The sequence below is a fragment of the Caloenas nicobarica genome, chromosome 16, assembly GCF_036013445.1.
Source record: "Caloenas nicobarica isolate bCalNic1 chromosome 16, bCalNic1.hap1, whole genome shotgun sequence".
NCBI classification, from domain to species: domain Eukaryota; kingdom Metazoa; phylum Chordata; class Aves; order Columbiformes; family Columbidae; genus Caloenas; species Caloenas nicobarica.
This window is the reverse complement of record NC_088260.1, coordinates 7,121,023-7,141,598: the sequence shown is the minus strand read 5'-3', so window position 1 is coordinate 7,141,598 and position 20,576 is coordinate 7,121,023. Positions and strand designations below refer to the sequence as shown.

At 45.0% G+C, this 20,576-nt stretch overlaps 1 protein-coding gene across 3 annotated transcripts in view; it reads left to right on the top strand.

The window, feature by feature from the left end:
* Positions 1-20,576, top strand: part of TTC28 (tetratricopeptide repeat domain 28) — a 102,994-nt gene that overhangs the window by 28,827 nt on the left and 53,591 nt on the right. The gene's annotated exons all lie outside the window — the stretch shown is intronic.

Below are 20,576 nucleotides of genomic sequence, written 5' to 3'. Positions count from 1 at the left end.
GCTGTTCTTTCAATTTTTTCAAGCAGGCAATTGCTTCTAATGAGTGGAGTTCTTATTTCAAATAATTGTGTCTTCAGCAGGATAAATAGATGAAGGGCAAGCTTGATGGAAGTGTCTGCGTTTTTCAAGCCCCTCTGTGCCTCCTTTCAAACCGGTTTTAAGATGTCTACAAGCTATAGATTTTTAAGTGTCTGTTTTTACTATTTTCAACCGAATGTGCAGTCACTCCTGTGGTTATGGCTATGGAAACCCCTCCAGGCCATGGTTACAGCAGTATCGACTGAACCACTGAAATATTATTCTTGGCTGCTGGCTGGACTCCTCGGCTCTGGAAGATTCCGTTTCGAGTGTCAGGATTCACTCTGCAGTATTGGCTCACCCACTTATGCTTAAATCACATTGTCAGTTAGTTTTTTTTTTTTTTCTCTGCATTATCATCTGTGTCCAAATCAAATTGATTTTGGGCAACCCAATTTGACTGTGTAGAGGGCACAGAAGATAGCTGAATTTGTCTGAACTGTCAAGCATTTTACTGGTCTGAGCAAAAAATGATTCCTGTTCCTGCTATGATGTGATGGAAACTATGTGCATGTTGGAATAGGTTCTGTTTTAACTGTAGTACCAAGAAAATCTCAGCAGAGGTTATTTTGTCAGTGTTGCCAGCATACTCACGTGAGCATGGCCAGGATGTGCCAGGGGAGGTTTAAATTGGACATGAGGAAAAGGTTCTTCACCCAGAGGGTGCTGGACACTGGAACAGGCTCCCCAGGGAGGTGTCACGGCCCCAGGCCTGACAGTGTTCAAGAAGAGACTGGACAACACCCTCAGACACATGGTGTGAACTGTGGGGTTGTCCTGTGCAGGGACAGGAGTTGGACTCTGATCCTTGTGGGTCCCTTCCAACTCAGGACATTCTATGATTTCTGCTGGCCTGGCCTGGGCGCCTTTGTAGCGTTGCAGTCATGTGCTTTACAGAGCAGTTTCAAGAAAATGACTCATGCAAACCGCTCGAGAAGGCACTGCTGCTCCATTTCTGAACAGGACACACAATGCGAAAGGCGATGTAGTAGCTGCAGCGTTCCTGTGGCCCTTGGCTCTTTATAGCTGTTGGTCATTTGTGAAAGCAACTGAGCAGTGATTTGCCCACCTCTTTCCTGTAAAAATATCCAAATATGAGAGCTGTCAGTACAAAAGCTGAACATGTGTGCTGCTTTACTGGATTAGGAGTCTTACTTCGTTTATTAGATTTGTACTCACGTTCTTTTGCTTTACCCACTTTTTTTTTTTTAATAATCAAATGTGTTTTGTTCATTGTGGGATTTTTGCTTTTACAACTGTTAAACTGTGCAGCATAGGTTAAAATGCGGTTTATCGCTCTTGTCTGTAAACCTGGAGTAAGCTCCTTTGTTTGGTGATGCCAAGAGACAGCTATCACCTCCAGTGTGTAAAGCATTATCTTGCCTCCAGCTAACAAAAAAAAAGTTCACATGCGAATGAATTTTTTTTTTTTCTGTCGGAAACCATGTATATTTTTCTAAGCTTAGAAAATTACTGTTCTTTACTAAGCACCAGCACTAATAAAGACTCTTTCCCTGTGGTCTTCGCCGACTTGCCTCTGGCTCCGTTTCCCTGCGGGGTCCCGGGTGTCTGCCTGGCAGGTGGCTGCTCCGAGTGCGATGATGGTGGAACACGGTTCTCCGCAGACGGTCAGCGGGGCCAGGAGCTGTCAGAGCCGGGCTGGGGACGGGGCTGCCGGGCAGGGGGGAGCCTGTTTTCTTGGGAAGCCAGGCTGAAATTCCAGCGGGTATCCCATGCGTTAGGGTGAGCACAGCTGCACTGCCAGGCTCTTGGGACGATATATTAAATTATGCATGATCTGGATACAGATATGGCTGGTGCGATATATTGATTATATTATTTGAAAAGCATAAAGTTAGTCGTGTTAATATGTTGAGTGGCTCAGGCTGCAGGAATTGCATCTCTTTCCATTCAGTCCCTTATCACAGCTTCTCTCTGAAGGCGTCAGGGTTTGCTGGGAGGGTGGGTGTGCTGTATTCCTGTCCTCGGGGTGCTCACTCGGTCGGCTCCCTGGCACGTGAAACGAGCCGTTCTGCTGCTTTTCGCTGGATCTCGTCTCCCCGGCCTCACCTCGGGTGCTCCGATCCGTCATCAGCTGGGATTTGCTGCAGCCTCTCGGCTGAGGGAAGGAGAGCGTGGCTGGGCTGGTGCTGTGGTCTTGGTTGCTACTGCAGGTTCTTTTATCCATTAATAATAATAGTAAGCTATTATACTTGGGATCACATAATGGGATGGTGGAGTTCAGCTGAGAGAGCACTCCTTTCAAAATTATTAAAGCCAACGTGTTGAAAAAAAGTGGTGTTTCAAGTTTACTGAATGTACCTTGTTTGTTATGCAGGAGCAATGTTGTCAATTTTGCGTGTTTAAAAAGCCTGATAGCAGCAGAGACTGTTTTAGATGCTAAAAAAAATTGCATATAGGAGTCATTTGCTACTAAGTTTTTATGACTAAATGCTTGACAAAACCCAAAATCACTGGCTGTGTCAGATTTCATGAAGGATTCAATAAATAATTAGCAACAACACAGTGATGAACTGCAATATCCCTTTGTTACTGACATGCAAAAGTTACGTATGTTTACCAAGAGCATTTCATTCATGTGTACTAACTCTGCTATGAACAAATACTTTTTTCAGTTTTCCTGCAGTACAGAGGAAAATATGCTCTTAGGAAATTCATGCAAATATCGTTATATTTCTGCCATGACTTACTCTTTGAGCTCTGTATTGGTTTTTTGAAGTCTGAACCTATAGTATTATTATATGCCTAAGTGCTCCATTAGGATTTTAAATATGTGCTCAAGAACGTAGCAGTGCATTCCATCTTGGTCACTGTCATTTTTAAAAGCATAACAGCAGGATCCAGAAACTCAGACTCTTTGTTTCCTTTTGGCATGTAAGCGTGCACCACAATTCATGGCTCCATCACTTGATGCTGTGTTTTAATCTGGGCGTACACATCCAATTCTGCAGGGATGGAGAGGGACCGTTTGCTCCCTGTGCAATCAGAGGTGGAGTCTGAATGAGCCCGAACACCTTCTGTGAGACAAGGCTCTATCAGTTTCTGTAAAACAATGGAAAATCTTTTCATGACCTCGTTCTTGTCAGCGGTGCTTGCGCGGCCTGTTCCGCAGCAGCACTGCTGGGAAGATGCGGTGAATGCAACCTGGGTTGTATTGTGAAATGTCAGGGGTTGTAGAGCTCTTTTCCTTGGGGAATGGAACGGGCTGATTCCCGGGCGGCTGCTGGTGTAAAGTGACCTTTTTCCCCTGTGTTGTGTGGGGAAATGAGTTGTGCTACAGAAGGGCTGAGAAGGCAATGATAATTTCTGCAAAGGAGCATGAGCTTAGTTGACCCTTGGAGTCCTTTCTCTACAGATCAGTAGGCAATAGTGGCTTCGGTTGCATCAGGATTTACCAGTGTGGCAAGCGCTCTGATTTTTAAAGCTGGAAAATCAAGCCTGCTTTGCAGAATTCTGCTCATTCTAGGTGAAAATAAGCAGATTGAGGGTTTTTTTTGTTGGTGTATTTTTGTGTTTTGTTTCCGCCCCTCCTTCCCTGCCACCGCTTCTTCCCCCCCGGTTGTAAAACTGGCCATTATCAGAGAGCACTTAAAAGCATTCACAGTAAGCCTTCCTATCCTGTATTTCTTAAGAGGCTTTTAAAATCTAAATCTACCTTCTTATATGCTTAAATAAACAAAAATGGCTAGTATTCCTGACCTGTGAAATACTGTAGATCTTTTCCATTTAAGGCCATCCAGTACTTGGCTCTGGAATGATGTTATGCCTGAATTCATAGCGATCTGAGCTGGTATCTGTGTCAGCAGCGTGATGGAGCTCTGTCCTGCTTTCCTCTCACAGCGACCTGGGAAAAGAAGCTGCTTCTCAAGCTGTCAGGTCTAAGGAGATGTAGGTTCTGTGGCTGAACCAGCTGCCAACAACAGGACTTGGCTTTTTGGGCTTCTCAGGGTAAATGTTAATCTCCAGACATACACAAGCTGTGACTGCGGGAGATCGGCTTGCTAAAGATTTCTGAAGGTTGTGGCCTTCTGGTGAATCTTTTGTAACAGACTTCTGATTTTATGAGATTCTGTTAAAGTTTAACCTATTTCTTCAACAGAACCACTTAAATGTATTATAGGAAATTCCTTGCTGTCTACAAAAGGAGATGTGTCCCAGATTGCTGTGGCTGTCTATAACAAATTACGTTGTCAGAGAAATTCCTTATTCTCCTAGGGAGGCTTGTTCTGTCCAAATTAACTTGGGTACTAAAAAAAAAATCTGGCTGAGTTTTTGAACAGTTTTGTTTGCTTATAGATTTACATCCACTGGAAATCGAGAGTAGCTCAAACAGGGTGGATGTATACTGCATCTCGGTATTTGCTGTGATTGCTGATGTGATAATCAAACTGCTTGTAGCAGAGGTAGTTGCATGTACAGCTAAGGAAGGCTCCTGGGTTGTTTACAGAACTTTCTGCATTTTCAAGTGGTTATTTTATTCCTAATATTTATCACCTCCAGGCACCCCTGCCCAATCAGTTTAGCATTGCACCAGGGTTGTCTCAGCTGGACCCAAGTTCATGGGTGAGGAAAGAAGTAGCTGGAGGCGAGCAAACAGGCACAGGGGAAGGGAGTTATACACGGCTTGAAAAAGCAGGAAGTGATAAACACCAAACCATTAGTGCGGTCTGGAGAGTTACTCCGCGTAGTAGGTTGTCTGATGTGAAATAATGCATTAGAGGGAGGTTTTCCTAAGGGAAATTAGACTGAAAGATGCAGGTGGTCTGTCTGTCTCTGTCTCATTGAGAAGGTAGGACTTCTGAGGCACAATTAAAATCCTTTCCAATTATTCTCACAACAGACAGTGACTGGATATGTGTGACAGTTGATTGACAAGTGTATACGCAGACTGGAGCAGGCAGACTGGGTGGATTTAGTTTCCTGACTTAAACTTTTGTTATAAGCTGAATTCATAGTGGTTGTGTTTGGGCGTGAAGCTGAATCTGCCGTTCCAGATGCTGATTTCTTTGTTTTCCCTGTGTCCTGCTGCGTGTAGCAACCTCTCACTAGCCCGACGAGGTTGTGGTGCCCCGTGTCTGTGCGGCTGGTGACGGGCGGTGGGACAGGGGGCTCCGTGGCGTCTGGTGGGGCAGGACAGCAGTTTGGTCAGTCTTTGCACAGAATCTTTGGCCGCATGAGTCAGTCTCCTGTTCGCTTGGAGTGTCTAAACCCTTGAGGCTTAAAAGACTGATGACCTGCCAGGTACAACATTTATTTCTTAAATAGGTTAATAGATTTTCTAGTTTTAACCTTAATCTTATCCTGTTAATCATCTCAGCATTGACCGATTAATGTTTTTGTTCCAATAAGCAGCTAAAACTAGGATTCACCCCATTATAGATGTTCATGTTAGCTACATTAACCTGTACTGTCTTTGTAGACTTGTGTTCCACTGCAGCATGAGTGACCCCAGGTCCTGCAGGTATTGCCAGAGGCATTATTAGCAAGATTATTAGAATCTTTATGATCCTGCTGGTGGTTGACCTATCCACTTCTGTGCAAAATCTGGGGCTTCTGTAGTAAATCCTAGAAAACCTGGACCCCACTCCAAGATAATCTATGCCATGTACACAGATGTGCTAGTTTGTCCCTTTGGAGCCAGAATATGTCTAGTGCCACTTGATACAAGTGTCAAAACACTAATTATCTTAATGTCAAGCTGTATCCCAGTTCTGTCTGGTCTCTGGAAATCAGTGATGGTAAACAAGGACCTGTCCCCCTCACCTGCTGCTGTTTGATTTCACCGTGTCCCGTTGAATCCATTTGACAAATGCAGATTCCACTGAAACCCAAGCATTTTTTTTTTGCCTGATAGTTATTTTAATTTGGAAATAATGTTTTCATTTGAACAGCATTGACTCCTTTGAGGTGTTCAGCCCAGACTTGTTAGGCAGTCTGGATGCAGATAGCACTGAAGCTCTTGACTTGTGCAAATGAACACTTAAAGCTGCATTAAAATCACGTGTCCCTGAGTCACCTCAACCTGCTTAAGAGGTTCTTACCCGAGGGTTTATAGACTACAGCTCTGCACCGAGTTTTTCTCTGTTGTGCCTCCATCTGAAGGGGAAGGTCTGAGGTGCTGAGGCTCACGACCTGGCTTTGTCACAGACCGAGTTGGGAAGGGTTTTCGTTTCTGTGTGTCTCATCTCTCGCTCAGAAGGAAGGGAGCCCTCCCCTGCTCAGACCCTTTTCTCTGCTGCCATGGAGACATCACCGCTGGCCATCGAACCGCTGAGATGGCGGCTCCTGCTGCTGCGGCTCCTGCCGCTCTGCTGCCGTCAGCACTTTCCTGCTTTGAATCCTGCTTTGATGAATTCTCTCTCCTCTGTGCTCATAGCACAGTACCCTGTGCCTTTCTGGGCATGTAGTTGTGGGATGTAATGCTTTGTGGCCCAACAGAAGCTGACTCTTTTACTTTGATACCTTTTAAACATTGAAACGCAGCATTTTGAGCTGTTTCTGCCATCTGGTTTTTGCATGTGCCTTCTCCTGGCTTTCACTTGATGTGTGACAAGGCAGGAGATCCGCACTCTACCCAGAGCCGTGGTGTGTGCGTGGGATCCAGCTGCGAGAGGGTGACCCGTCAGATTGGAGTACACGCAATTCAAGTGCGACCGGGGACCTGGTGTGATCCCTGTGCATGAAATGTGAAGTTTTCTGCAACAGGCAGGGTCCTGTGGATCCTGAGAAAGGTGCCTTCCTTTGTCAGAAATTGATTCTCTTAGCTGCAGTGAAGAACACGCTCATCAGGCAGCACATCTGTGGAAAGAATTTAAAGGGCATTTACTTACTGGCTGTCAAATTAGAATCAATTTGTCGTAGTTTATTTATGTGCTCACTAGAAAATGCACTAAGGGAAATAGTCTAAAATACGAGGACTGCTGCTGTGTAGCAAAGAGTGCGCAAGGAATTCGAGGGAGCAGCAGAGGGGCTGTGTGAGCACTTTGACCTGTGTCAAAGCCAGGAGAGGATGGCGATCCTGCGAGCTTCGTGAATAGTGAACTGTGACCATGGAAAATATCACCGAAAAGCTGGCTTCTTGCAGACCAGCTTCAGAATAAGCAGATATATGCCGCTGGCAGCAGTGTAGGGTGTTCATTTCTCAGGGGTGGTGTGTGGGTGCCAGCAGGGCTGGCACAGCTGTTTGTGGAGCTGTTACCGTTGATCACGTCACTGAACCAGACACGGGTTTTGTGCGTGCGCTCGTGTGTTTGTGTGACCTGCGTCAGCTCTCCGTGTGACAGGAGAGCAGGAATACCTTCCTTACGTTAAAGTGTGCCTCGTGTTACCTGGAAAAATGCTCTGATGCCTCTCAGTGTGTTAGTCATTCGTATGTTTGAGTTTGGCTGTGGAAAATGATTCCTAACGGGGCCGGCAGCCCAGTGCTGAGGCGAGAAAAGCTCCGTGCTGACTGCACTGTGTGATGTCCCTCATGTACCTGCTATTTGCTACATTAGGTTTTCCTTACCACGAGATTCCCTGCACCAGGATTAACTTCTGATTTAGTCCTGGGTCTCTCGGGTACTGGAACTACTGTAACACCGCTTTGAAGCCATCAGTGCTTGTACCCGGCTGCTTTGTTCTGCTCTCGAGATGAGCTGTGCTGGAGGAGACCAAAGGGGCCGCAGCTTTGTCTGCTTGTTCTTTAATGCATTTCATTCCTTTTCCTCTGCATCCCCGAGCAGGCTGTGCACTATGTTGGATGTTATTCCTGCACCTCCTGTCCCTGCTCCTCTGCCTCGGGCAGGAGAAGCGGCAGGAGCTGGAGCCGTTGTAGCGTTGCTTGTAGTGAAAGTGCGTGAAAATAGCAAATGGAACACAGATTTCTTGTAATTTGTACAAGGAAGTTGCCTCCAGATCCCCTTCATTTGTCTCATAGGTGGTAGAGGAAGAAACTCGTATTAAAAGAAGGAAAACTGCAAAAAATCTAACGATCTTCTTACAACAAGATGTGCTACTGACAGCAGTCAACCACTGAACTACTAATTAAAGCCATATTTTAACAATATTTAAAGTTTTTAAATATGGCTTTTAAAACACAAAAGTCAAAAATAGGGATCAGGAAAAGAAATTTAGAAAATTACATTCCTGTGTTTTCAGGGAAATAGTTATTTAATATTTTTTTCCAACCTGAAGGTAGTTTCCAAGCTGTAGCGGGTAAAGTTAAAGCTTGTTACTTAGCTGTCTTTTAGATTTTATTGAACTGACTTGACCAGGTTTTGTGAATAGCACCTCTAGTTTCTTTTCCTCATGGTTATGTCATACTTGCTGTTGGTGCCTTCTGCTCTGTCCAGATCAATATGCAGATGTTTTTAGAAGGGGAGCAGTAGGCTTCCTTCTTTCTCAGCTGTACCAGCTAATACATACTATATAATATATAGTAAGACATAGTTTTTGTCAGCTACCCTATTGTAAACATACATATAAAATTTATTTTAAGCGTGGCTTTAACTCAACAACAAATCTGTAAATCTGGAAACTCTTCAAAACTGGCCTTGCACGGTGCACCGCTGGGTCATGCCCGGCCTCTGGTCCTTGTGCTGGCTGTTGTGTTTGGAGGTGCTCACAGTCCTCTGGGCTGCCAGGCGCCTTGTTGGCGTGAGCAGGTTCGTATCGCTTGCCACTGAATTGCAGCCACTGCGAGGTGGCATTTGGGCATTGCTATAGAGCTCTCGGGCACTGTGGGCAGACCCCAGTGCTTATCTGTGCCATTTACCTGCTGCATTTATCATGAAGCTGCTGCGTGAACGGCAGGTTCGTAGGATCCTGGGGCTGTCACCATCGTGTCTTCAGAGCATCTGCAGACAGCTCTGCCTGTCCCTGAATGTGGCTTTTACCCACATGAGGTCCTGATGGCTGGGTAAAGTGCTGATCAGTTCATCATTTTAATTTTCACCGTTTTCTTTCAGCTTCTGGCACCTCTAGTGTTCATGAGACAATTCCATCTTTGTTTCAGGGTCACGGTTTAATGCGTGGCGGCTGGTGACAGTGCTTGCGAGCGGAGCTTGTGAAGTCTGAATTGGTTTACTTGCATCTGCGTGAAGAACTGAAGCCAAAAGCCTCTCCTTCTAGAGGATTAGAATCACATCATTACTGGAGGCAGTTCAGAGAAGAGTGAAAAAAGTGATTAGGGGCCTGGAGGGACCGATGTATGAGGAAAGATCAAAGGGGCTAAATTTGTATCGTTTGGATAACTGACAGTGAATGGGGACCATGAAAGTCTGATTATTGAATGTGTATAACCAGGGAAGGGTCCGGGAGAAATTATTCAGGGTGGGATGATGGGGGGAATAGGATTACATTAGCAAGGGGGAAGCAGCTGTTAAATAGGGAAATTTCCCAATAACAAGGTACGTTAGGGTATTTAATTGTCTCTTGCTATAAACCAGATGACTTAAGCTGCTGCTTTTTCACTTACTGATGAACAGACATGAAATGTTCCAGATAGAGGTAGAAGTATAAAGCCAAGATTGGTACAAAAATGACTCTATGGCTGTATGTATCTCTGGCCTTGGTGGCCACGTCTGCAAGGTCTAGTGTCAGATTTGAGTGGAACTTGCTGAACAGAGCAGCAGGTAGGACACTGAGAAACAGACCTTCCCTGGCTTTTTCATCAGGATTAGCAGAATCGGGCTGGTGGAGGTCACCTGTCTATACCGTTTGTCCTTCTGCAGTTATCTGAGATTTCAAAAGGTAATTACTGCACAGAGTCAGGAGTTGTGTCACTTTGATTCAGAAGTTTGGACTACAGCCTAGATATTAAATTGGAATCCAGGACTTCAGAATTAGCAACTGCAGGAATTAGTGATATTTTAGATGATGTTTCCAGGATGCTGCTTTAAGAGTATGCTTTTTGCTATGCATCTGTGCTCTTGCATCTCATGGCAGTTTTATATTGATACCTCTCCTGCTGAATCACTTTCTGAACAACCTTGAAATGAGCCTGGGCTTCTGTATGAGCTGATTGTTTATCTTTTCTACTAATAAATGCAAAACACATTTTGGAAATTCCAGACCTAAGTTCCAGCTGAAACTTTGCCTTCAAGCTACTATCTGTTCCAACTGAAGTGGTGGCTGGATTGGGGTCTTTTGGGTTGTCTTGAAAGTTTTCTTTCCCAGCTGGTTGTAGCACCAAAGCCTGGGAGCAGGGTCGTGTGCCATCGCTAACTCTGCGTTTTCTACCTCGGTGTTCATTTAAAGCAAATCTTTCACCTTACTCTAAGCATATCTTTGCCAGTATAAACTGTCGTACCAATCTATTTTTTCCTGTCTAGCTGGGAATAATAAATCTCCAGTTTGAGGGGATTACAACTGCTCTGGACAAGTATGTATGTTTCATGTGACCAGTAAAACAGGATTAAACCTACGAGGAGTTCAATGGAACAGTGAGCTGATGCTTATGGATGTGTGAGCCCATGTATGTGCGTGTTTGGACCAGCGCGATGTGTTGGTGCCTTCTCGAGCGTTGATGCTGTTTGTATTTAAAAGCAATGGGGACAGTGTATTCATTTGCTGTTGTGTATTTCAGAGCAGAGGCTTATTGATTCAGGTGCCTGAAAATGTGATGCTTTGAAGCAGAACTTCCTTTGGGAACAGTCATGTGAAAGGGCAAAGTGGGGGATGATTACAATTTAAACCTACAGACCCTGCTGAATTACTTTTGCATTGTTTTAAATGAGACTGTATTGTGGAGAGCTACCCACATCTCTGTTTAACTATTGCATCCCCATCTGGTTATTGATATCAGTTATTGATACAAGGTGGGTTGAAATGCTGTGTGTGCCTGTTGGGAGACGGAGTTTGCTGTACAGCGATGTTCCTGTTGAGCACATGGTGGCTCTTGGCTGCTCTTCCACCAGATCACTATACCAGATCTCCCAGTTGTTTATGAAACGCACAGTCACAAAATTACATGCCAACATCATCGTTTGATATGCCGCTTTTCTAAGCTTTCCATCTCCCCAAAAGAACATTGGTTGTGTCAGAAGTCTGCCTAGTAGCTAAGTTTGTATTTGCTGATACTAATGTAGGATGGCAGTGAGTGTCCAGCTAGCAAGGAGGCAGCCTTCTCCTGCTGAGCGGGTTTTTCCAGACAGTAAATTTTTCAGGTTTTCTGTTAAAAGTGTGGTGGTGCAGTGTTTTTTTGTTTGGTTGTTGTTTTTGTTTGGTTGGTTGTTCGTTTTTTCATGGAAAGACTTCTAACACAATGTCAGAATGCAAATACCAAGATGGTCCTCAAAATAATTTTGTCCTAGTCAGGCTTAAGAGGCTCCAGGTCCAAAGTAGTTTTCCCGAAGAGATTGTTAGAGGATTTTCTGATCTACTAATGTACATTTGACTTATTTTCTGATTGCAGACTCTCTTGTGTGAAAACTGTCATATGGTCCACTTCTCAGAAACTGGATGCATGTTTGCAGTTTTTCCATGGCAGCATAAACGTGCAGAATCTCTGTATTCAGTCCCATTGAGGAATAACTCTAGCGCATTCCCTATCAAATGATAATTATAGTTTTTGTGTTACGTATAAAATTGGAACATCTGATAGTGAATGTTCTATGAGATATTTATAACAACTCTCCATATTATTTTCAGTCTATGGGGATCTGTGTTGATTCCTCACACATCCTTCTCTTCCCCATATTTTTATGCACTGGGATTGATCAGGAAAAGCTTGCAGAATTGTGCATTCCTGAATATGTTGGTTGAGAGCTATCTTGTGGCTGTGAATCACTTCTAGTGCTGCCGTGCTGCTGCAGACCTTACTGCACAATGTCATTAATAGACAACTGCTTTAAAACTTAAGCAAAGGTTTTACAACGTGCAGTGGTTCTGATCTTTATTACTCTGTTAATTATGTTGTACTTGCTAACAAACTATCATTTCTGCTTTCTTCTGCAAAATAAAAGGGATTGCATTAAAGAAGAGCAAGTTGTTATTTTCAGCAGTACCGTGAAGGCGAGCGCTGTAAACAGATGGTGACGCTGATACCTGAGCACAGAGCCGTTTGCTCAGTGACCCGCTGCCGCCCGGAAATCACAGAATCATAGAATGTCCCGAGGAGATAGGCCTATACTTCACAAAACTGGTGTAAGCGTAGGCGGAAAGGGGAATTCCTTAGCGAGCGCTTGTCTTTTGTGTCGAGAGAGCTGCAGGCACACAGCTCTGCTTCTGTACGCTGCTCTTTCCTCCCAGATTGATGCTCGGGGGAATAGCTCCGCTCAGAAGAAGAATTCTGTCATTTAAAGGATGAACTAGGAGGTAATTGCTTATGCCACCGGGGTCACTTAGTATTGATGGGGGCTGCTTCAGGACTCTTATATGTGTATAAGTCCTTGGTGGTTGAGAATCGACTTAAATCCCGCAAGCTTTGTTGTGGGTGTTAGGCGCCTGTGTATTCATCTTATCTAAAGCAGATTTCTAGGAAAGCAGATTTCCAGGACAGATTGAGCTGTGCTCTTTGATCCTATCATGGGTGGTTGAGTGTGGTAATTGTGGGATTTCCTTTGGAAATACAGGGATTTGTGCCTGCTGCCATACAGTTACTGGTTAAGCAGGCCAGCTACGGATTGCTGCACGTGTGCCTGCCCATCAGAGAATGCTAAAAATGAGAAAAAATTAAAACTAAACCAGTAAAATTGGCTATTAAAATCTGAGTGTGAGTAAATACCTGGAAAGCCCCAGATGGTGGCTGGACAAAAGGCTGTGCAGTGCTGGTTGTACTAGAATGAGTATTTCAGTGGGGTCTTTGTCCTCATTCATACTTTCTTGACTTGGTAGATTTCCTGTATTTTTCACTTACAGTTAGGTGTAGAGTTCTGCTGTGCTGGACCCTGCCTGTTCTACTGAGTGGATAGTGTTTAATGTCATCAAGCTATGACTGGGGACTTCTAGATACTACAGACAGTAACAGTTTTTCTGCTGTTGTTCATTTTGGATGCCAGGAAGAACACGTGTAGTTAAACAAAGTGGGTGTCTTTGCCAGAGCTGCAGACACTGTAGTTCAGGCAGTTGCAGCGGAACTGGGAAACTGATGTGGAATTCTAATAAAACTGCATGCAGGAACTTGTTCTCACGGTTGTTTGTCCGCCAGGCTGCAGCGTTTGTTTGGCAGCAGCGGGTGTGCGGGGTCTGCGGCAGGCTTGGGGGTCTGCGGCAGGCTTGGGGGTCTGCGGCAGGTTTGGGGGTTTGTAGCAGGCTTGGGGGTCTGCGGCAGGTTTGCTGCAGCGCTGGGGACAGCTCGTGTTGTTGGCAGCTGGGGACAGGCTCGGAGACAGGGCAGTGGACACGGCTTTGTGAAACCGGGAGTCCACAGAGAGCGTTCCAAATTAAGAGAAGCAGATTTGTAGTTCATATTGTCAGTCATGTTTATTTTTCCCCAAATATACTTACCTTCCTATTTACGAAGGCCAGTAAGTCAGGTTCCTGGGCCGAATGTCTCTGCTTGCTCTACGCTTTAGAGCGGGAGGACGGGACCGACTCCTTTGGCTTGATTCGTTTTTATTTTGTCCCATGCTGCAGCTAATGCTGCTGGTAGGGTATTGTGAACTGGGATGAGGCTCCAGTTTGATCTGGATGAGCACGGTCTGGTGCTGGTGGTGAGTGCCGGCCTGGGCAGCCCCGGCGAGGGAGTGTCAGGCGGCACTAAAGCAGGTTCAGAACCCTTGGGGGTGCACATGGCGTGGCTGCTGGGTCTGCACGTTCTTATCTGAGCGTGGTGTTTGGGAGAGTGAACGGGCTGAGTTTTCATCACCTCTTCCCCCTGGACCCTGCTCGTTAATCTGCTCAGACCCATCCGAGTGTCTTGAGGCGTGTTGGACTATCGTTAGCTGTGAGTGAACAGCTGCTGACCCAGTATTGACACAGGGATAAATTATTCAGTGTGTCTTATTTGGGAATTCAAAGGCTTCATGATAAAATCTACAGAACTGTATTATGTCTCTGACATTCTGAGATTTCATTATTTTGTCATCAATTATTTACTAAGCCTTCTTGTTTAGCTCCTGGCACCCTGATGGACTTGCAGGCTGGTGACAAGCAGCAGACGGAACTTTTCCGCGCTTTGTTCTCGTGGCTTTTTCTTGGTACCTTGTGGAGGAAATTTGCCTCTTGTTTACTGCCTTAAACCTCTTCCCCAAAGTTATTCAACTTTTTATAGTTCACATAAAGTGAAGAGGCCACAGCTATCCCTATTGTCTGGAGATTTCCTCAGCAAACTTTAATTATTACTAACTTTCTCCTTCCTTAGAGATGCATTTTAGTTTTCACTATGGCTGCATTTATGTTGGAAGAACGCACAGTGGAACAGCAACATACCGTTTCGCAGAAAATCTCCTGTGGAAATGCCAAAATAGAGACCAGTGGAAGAGGAAGTTGCAAGAAATGTTTAACGAAGGATTTGTCCTCGGGAGCACTGCTGATGAGGCTAACGAAGGGTTACAACGCTGAGCACTGGGACAGACACTCTTTTGCTCTGTGTTGTCCCTCTTCCGAAGGCACAAGGGGATCAGTCTGTAGGTTATTCATTTCATGGCTGTTGTAAGCAGCAATGTGGAACCTCTGAGGATCATGGTGCACAGTAACTCTTCGTGCTGGTTCCCACTGTCTCTGGTCAGTGCCGATACGTGCCAGAAGGAATAGTCCACAGTCCCTTAGCCATTTGCCCTCAGCATGGCTCTCTATGATGGATTTTACAGTGCATTAGAGCACAAAAATTGCTATTTTTGGACTTATCTGTTGCAGCCCCACTGAAGAATGACACCTACTCTGGAGTCAGTCCAAATACTGTTCTAAGAGCAAACCAGAGAAGTGGTAAGGCAACTAAAATGAAGCAGCTGTTTAGCAGAGAAATAATACACAATTGGCTAGTTTGATGGTACCTCTTGACCCTTTCAGGGCTACTCAATAAAGCTGGCAGTTCCCATAGCAACTACTAAATTGGTGCTTCAGAGATCTGTGATAAAGGAGGTGAGTCCTTATAAGTAAACACGGTGTTGCTGTTTCTCCCCTTTGCATTGCAAGAGTAATGATCTGGCAAAACTTGCTAAATGCGACACCCCTCCTGAAGAGTTTTTCTCACGTTCACCTTGGCCAAAGAGATTTATATATTTAGTACTTTTGCAAATTTGATTTTTCGCCTTTCCCCCATCATCAGCTTTCTCCTTCTTGGCAGGTGATGCTGAGCGAGCGCAGAGAGGGCCGGGCTGGGGCTGAGAGCCAGGGGCACCCACCCGGGTGTGAATATGTGAATGCATGACAAATCACCATTATCCTGCACCTGTACTACTCTGTATTTCATCTTTCTTCTTCTATTGGCTCTTGGAGATTGTGCTGTTCTGTTTTTTTCTGTTTTTCACTTGTTTCTATTCTGAGATAGGGATGTAGCTCAAGATCGGGGCAGTCTTTAGAATGGACCCATGGAGATGTATGCTGGAAAAATGGCTTCACGGGTTGTTTGCCACAAAACCCAGCGTAGTTCTGGAGGCTCTCAGGGCGTGTTCCAGCACACTTGCATCTCCACATGTCTTTGGTTGTATGCAGAGCTGTTGTTTCGATGGAATGTGTCCTGTATGTTGGAAAAACAGTCTGTGTTAAAATCCTGAAATGCCTGTTTAAGACACTGCAATGCACTAGTTCTTTTGACATTCAAATTGCTGTTTACGTTTGGCGCTGATCAAAGTTAATCTGACTTTCACCAGTTATAGAGGTTTTGAGTCATTTGGATAAAATACATTGGTAGGAGACCTGATTCTCTAAACCTCCCAGTTCCCTCTTTTTATACAAACTTAGAACTGTGGCAGCTTTAATGAAATCTCAGAGGGTTTCTGCTGGATCTTTTCACTCTACTGTTGACTGCTACACCTAATATCCATCCACCTCTCTCTTAACAATGCTGATGAAAATGCTTCCAGGTGAAAATGAGGAGCGAACTTGTTGGATGACCCCAGGAGTCCCCCGCGCTCCTTCAGTGATTGCTTGGAGACTGTAACTTGGCAGGAGGTCAGAATGAGTCTGCGTAAGACGCTTCGGGGATGTCAGCGGACGCGAACTTCATGGAAACGTTGAGCTGTCACCTCTCCTTCACATCTGATTCAGATTTCCAGATGGGATGCTTCAGGAAGATGATATATGATTGCCCAGTGTTCATTTAAGCCACAGAGTTTTGGTGTTGAAACCATAAGCTGATCGCAGCATATGTAATTAGTAATCTTAATTTTCATATTGGCCAACTTCAAACAGATCATCTTTGATGTGTCTAGGTTTGTAAGATTTGACAGATAAGTGTTTGCTAGGGATGTGTTCAGACTGAGTCATGCAGTTGAAGGAGGAAGGCTGAGCTGCTGCTGTGTTGGTTTGTGTAGGTGGTTCAGTGTCCTGAACTGATTTTGAGCCCTGTCCTTTTGCCGTAGACAAAGGAGAACTGCAAAGCTGTGGACATCCGTTATGCTGCTTTTCCACAGCCCATCTAGTCAGTGGTCTGTTTTGTAACACATTGGTGTAACCGTACCACACCTTTGGTGTAACCATACCAGCACAGAGGGATTTTGCAGACAGGGTGAAGCCAAGAGGGTCCAGTCTTCTACGCAGACGAGGAGCACCTGGATTTGGGGAAAACCCAAAGTGTGGAGGTAGTTTTGAGTGACCGAAGTGCTGGGACCCGCCTACCACACAGAAGAAGAGCTGGAGGAGAAGGACGTGTCTTGCTGGGAGGTGGGGACGCGGAAGGACGCTGGTGGCAGCACATGTTGGGTTAGGGGTAAGATGGTCTGTTGATGGATTCCATCCAGGCAGCCAGAGCACTGCCTCATGGGTGACAAGGATTGTAATACATTTGTCTCTCTTGTGGCAATTTAGGTTCCATTGCTTAAGAAACACTCACCTGCACAGTCATTGCATAATGTTAGTTTAATCAGTGTTCACACAGCTGGAAAAGACCCTTTGTCTGAACTGTGAATCACCTGTTGGGACTGTCCAGTCCACGAGTGCTGCTCGAGCAGACACGGATCTGTGAAATATTCCCTGCTGGATTTGTTGTGAATGCCCAGCCTCATGACTGTGGGCTGACCAGATGCTTTAATGTCTCATTTCTGGATTTTATTGTGGGTTTTCAGTGTGATCCACCTAAACTCGCACAGCCTGCCAGCGTGCAAAATGGAGAAATGCTGAAGGGGGGGCAGTCATTTGAGCTGCTACTCAGATGAGTAATTCGAAGTGAGACAATGAAACCCTGTGCTGGAACAGTCAAGCTGAATAGCAAAAAGAGTTCTTGTGGTGGATGTCTTCCAGTTTAGGACATGATTTTTATTATTCCCTCATTTCCCTTTGTACTGCTTTTTCATTTGTTTTTGCTTTTAAGAGTATAAGAACAAATAGTAGCATATGTTTGTATTCTTGAGCTCTGCAAAGGTTCTCAACACTTTCAGCATTGTTAGAATTGGGAGAATTGTGTGCAGATGTACACTGGCCATGAATTGTAAAACATTAATACAATTTAAATCATCGTACAGTGCTGAAACTAAACAAAGCACTAGGTAATATGGTGTGAAAACCAGTCCTGCCACTGCCCCAAACTTCACTAAGAAGCAGCCTACAGGTGTAATCTAATCTGTTTATTGTAAGTTTTGTGTAATTCTGTATCTGTTAAATCTCTAATAATACCTTACCAAGATTGGTGTTACTTCTGAATAGGGTGAAAGGTGTCTTATCTTTTCTTCGCAGTTTCTAAAACAAATTGGTCAGCCAGAAATTAGACATAACCTTGTCCCTCTCGACGGGGAATTCTAGAAGATGCTGCACTTGCATCTGTGCCTGTCAGCCTTAAATACCAGAGGCTGGTTGCACCTTCTCTGTGCTGGATTTGGGCACCAGCAGGTGGCTTGTAACTTGTCTGGAGCACTTTTCTCCACTCATGACTGGTTCTTGCTATTAAATAAGGCTTAAGAGTTGTAGCTGATAAAGGTGGGAGGATTGTCTGGCACCACACTGTTAGGAGAGTGAGGGATGCTCTGAAGGAGGGTCTGGGTTGTAGCTGCTGCTTCTAGAGCGAGCCCAGATGGGAAGAATGGAGCAGCAGCAGCAAAGCTGTGCAAGGGGGTGGGCTGTTACCTTCTGCACCAACCAAACCAGCTCAGCAAAGATTTGACCCTTTATTACTGATGACTACATTTAATTCAGGTGGGCTAGTGATCTGTGCACAGTCTCTCCCACTGCAGGTAGTGGAAGCACAATTAATAAGAATAAGTAAATGCTCTTTGGATAAAACAAGGCATGATATTTTACACCCCCATCCTGTTTTTCTGTATAGGCTCGATGTGGCTTAGAGGAAATTTCCATTTCCGAGTAGATTAGTTCCTGTAAGAGACACCTTGGCCCTGGGTAGAACATAAAGCATCTGTCTGCAGAGACAATAAACTCGTCAGGTCTCTGTTCTTTAGGGCAGGCTAAGGATGGTGCTGCAGGTGCCAGCTGGGTGAATGGGCTGTGAAGGAAAATTGTTATCTAGGGTGCACCCCTGGCTTTTTGACAGAGGTTCAGATCATACGGGCTGCAAGCAGTATGTATGCGTGTGCTGCATGTGTTCTGAATTAAAGCGCATTCTTCCCTCTCCTCACATTCCTGAAATCCCACAGCTGAGATTTGTCCTGTATTTTTCTCCAAAATTTGGCTGTAAAGCAGTTACAAGGGGAGAGGAAAGATTCAACCTGGTGCTTGGCCTCAGGAAGCCGCAGCGGCTGTTCCCACGTTTTCCCCCGTCCCTTGGTCACACGTGTCGCGTTCGTGGGCGGCAGCGGGTCCGGCTGCGAGCATCCCGCGCGGCCAGCAGCTCCGCCTGGCCCGGAGACGTTCTGCAGACTCAGGACAGGCCAATTAAATGCATCATAGATTATTCGTGCTATTTTTGGCATTGTCTCCTAATCTGGCAAACCAAGGGAGCATTGTGGAAAAAGCATTTTCTATGTGTTTGCCTTTCCTGTCCAGATAACTGGTTGTCCGAGGTCCGAAGCAGACATGAGTATAAAGGTGTTTTGAATTTCCTCCCTTGTGTACAATGGGAGTCTTTGTCTGAGACTGAGGCTTTTTTTCCCAAGTTTTCCATGTTTGTTTGACAGTAATTTTCTGCTCAAAGTTCTTCTGATGCTCTTCCAGTTTTGCTCCTCCGTCTCCATAATCCAGTTACAAATCAGCCAGCAGTTCATTATGTAAATGAGTCTCTGAGTGTGAAGGTTGATGACAGACTGATCAGCTGAGCCCCAGCACGGCGGCTGGTGTGGGTGTGTGACAGCTGAGGGACCGGCCGGTGTGGGTATGTGACAGCTGAGGGACCGGCCAGTGCAGAGGTGGCTGTCGGAGGGACAGAGACCCTGGGGCCGGAGGGCTCTGTTGCTGTGACCCTGGGGGGCTCTGTTTCTGTGACCCCGGGGTTGGGGACTCTATCGCTGTGACCCTGTGGCTCTGTCGCTGTGACCCCGGGGTTGGGGGCTCTGTCACTGTGACCATAGAACTCTGTCGCTGTGACCCTGGCGTAGAACTGGAACCCCAGTTCTAGCTGTCTTGAAATACTTTCAACAGTGTACCATCCTGCCCAGGAAAGAGTGTGATGTGGATTACTGTTAGACAAATGCTAAATCATATTCCAGAAGCGTGAGCTCATGCTTCAGATGTACAAGAGACCGTGGTAAGACAGGACTGAACTCCTGCGGCTGCCGCTTCCCTCTGACTCTTGCAGGCGTTGCATACGGACGCGTGAGGATCTGAACAATTTATTGCTATGGATTCTACAGGGAAAAATGGTATGAGCCCAAGGAGTTGTTCCAGAGCCTGCTGTAGATGCCAGTACATCATGAGTATTTGCCTAGATCCCTGGTCCAAAAAATTAAAGTCTGTTGATACTTATCCAGTAAGAAAAGCACTGAGTTTTCTTGGGCTTCATTTACCGGCCTTGTTCTTATTTAGCAAAATCCTGGAAAATGTAGAGGTCCCATTCATATTCATAAGCGTCGTTTCTTTGTACTGTATTTTTATCTTCATTGCACATTTTGTATTAATTATAAATAAATTACTATTGCTCTGCCTAAAACAGTAATTGCTTGTTGATATTAGAAGTGTTAATGAAAATTTCAGAACCTCTTTTAATACCAGCCATTTCAATTATGGCATTTATATTCTAATCCTGTTTCAGATTGCACATGAAAATCTAATATTGAGGATCTAGACACTTATCTCAATGGGATCTCAGATGATGAGGATCAAAAAACTAACAAGCATGTTTATATTTGCATTTCCTGGACACTGTAGCAGTCAGCCCAGTGGAAGCTCTATAGGACAGACAGAAATTCTCCTTGTGCATTAAATGGGCTGTAATAAACACAGATGAAAAATACTTGCCTGTATAGAAACTACACTTGTCAATAAATTGAGCAGAACAAATACGACTCGTGCTT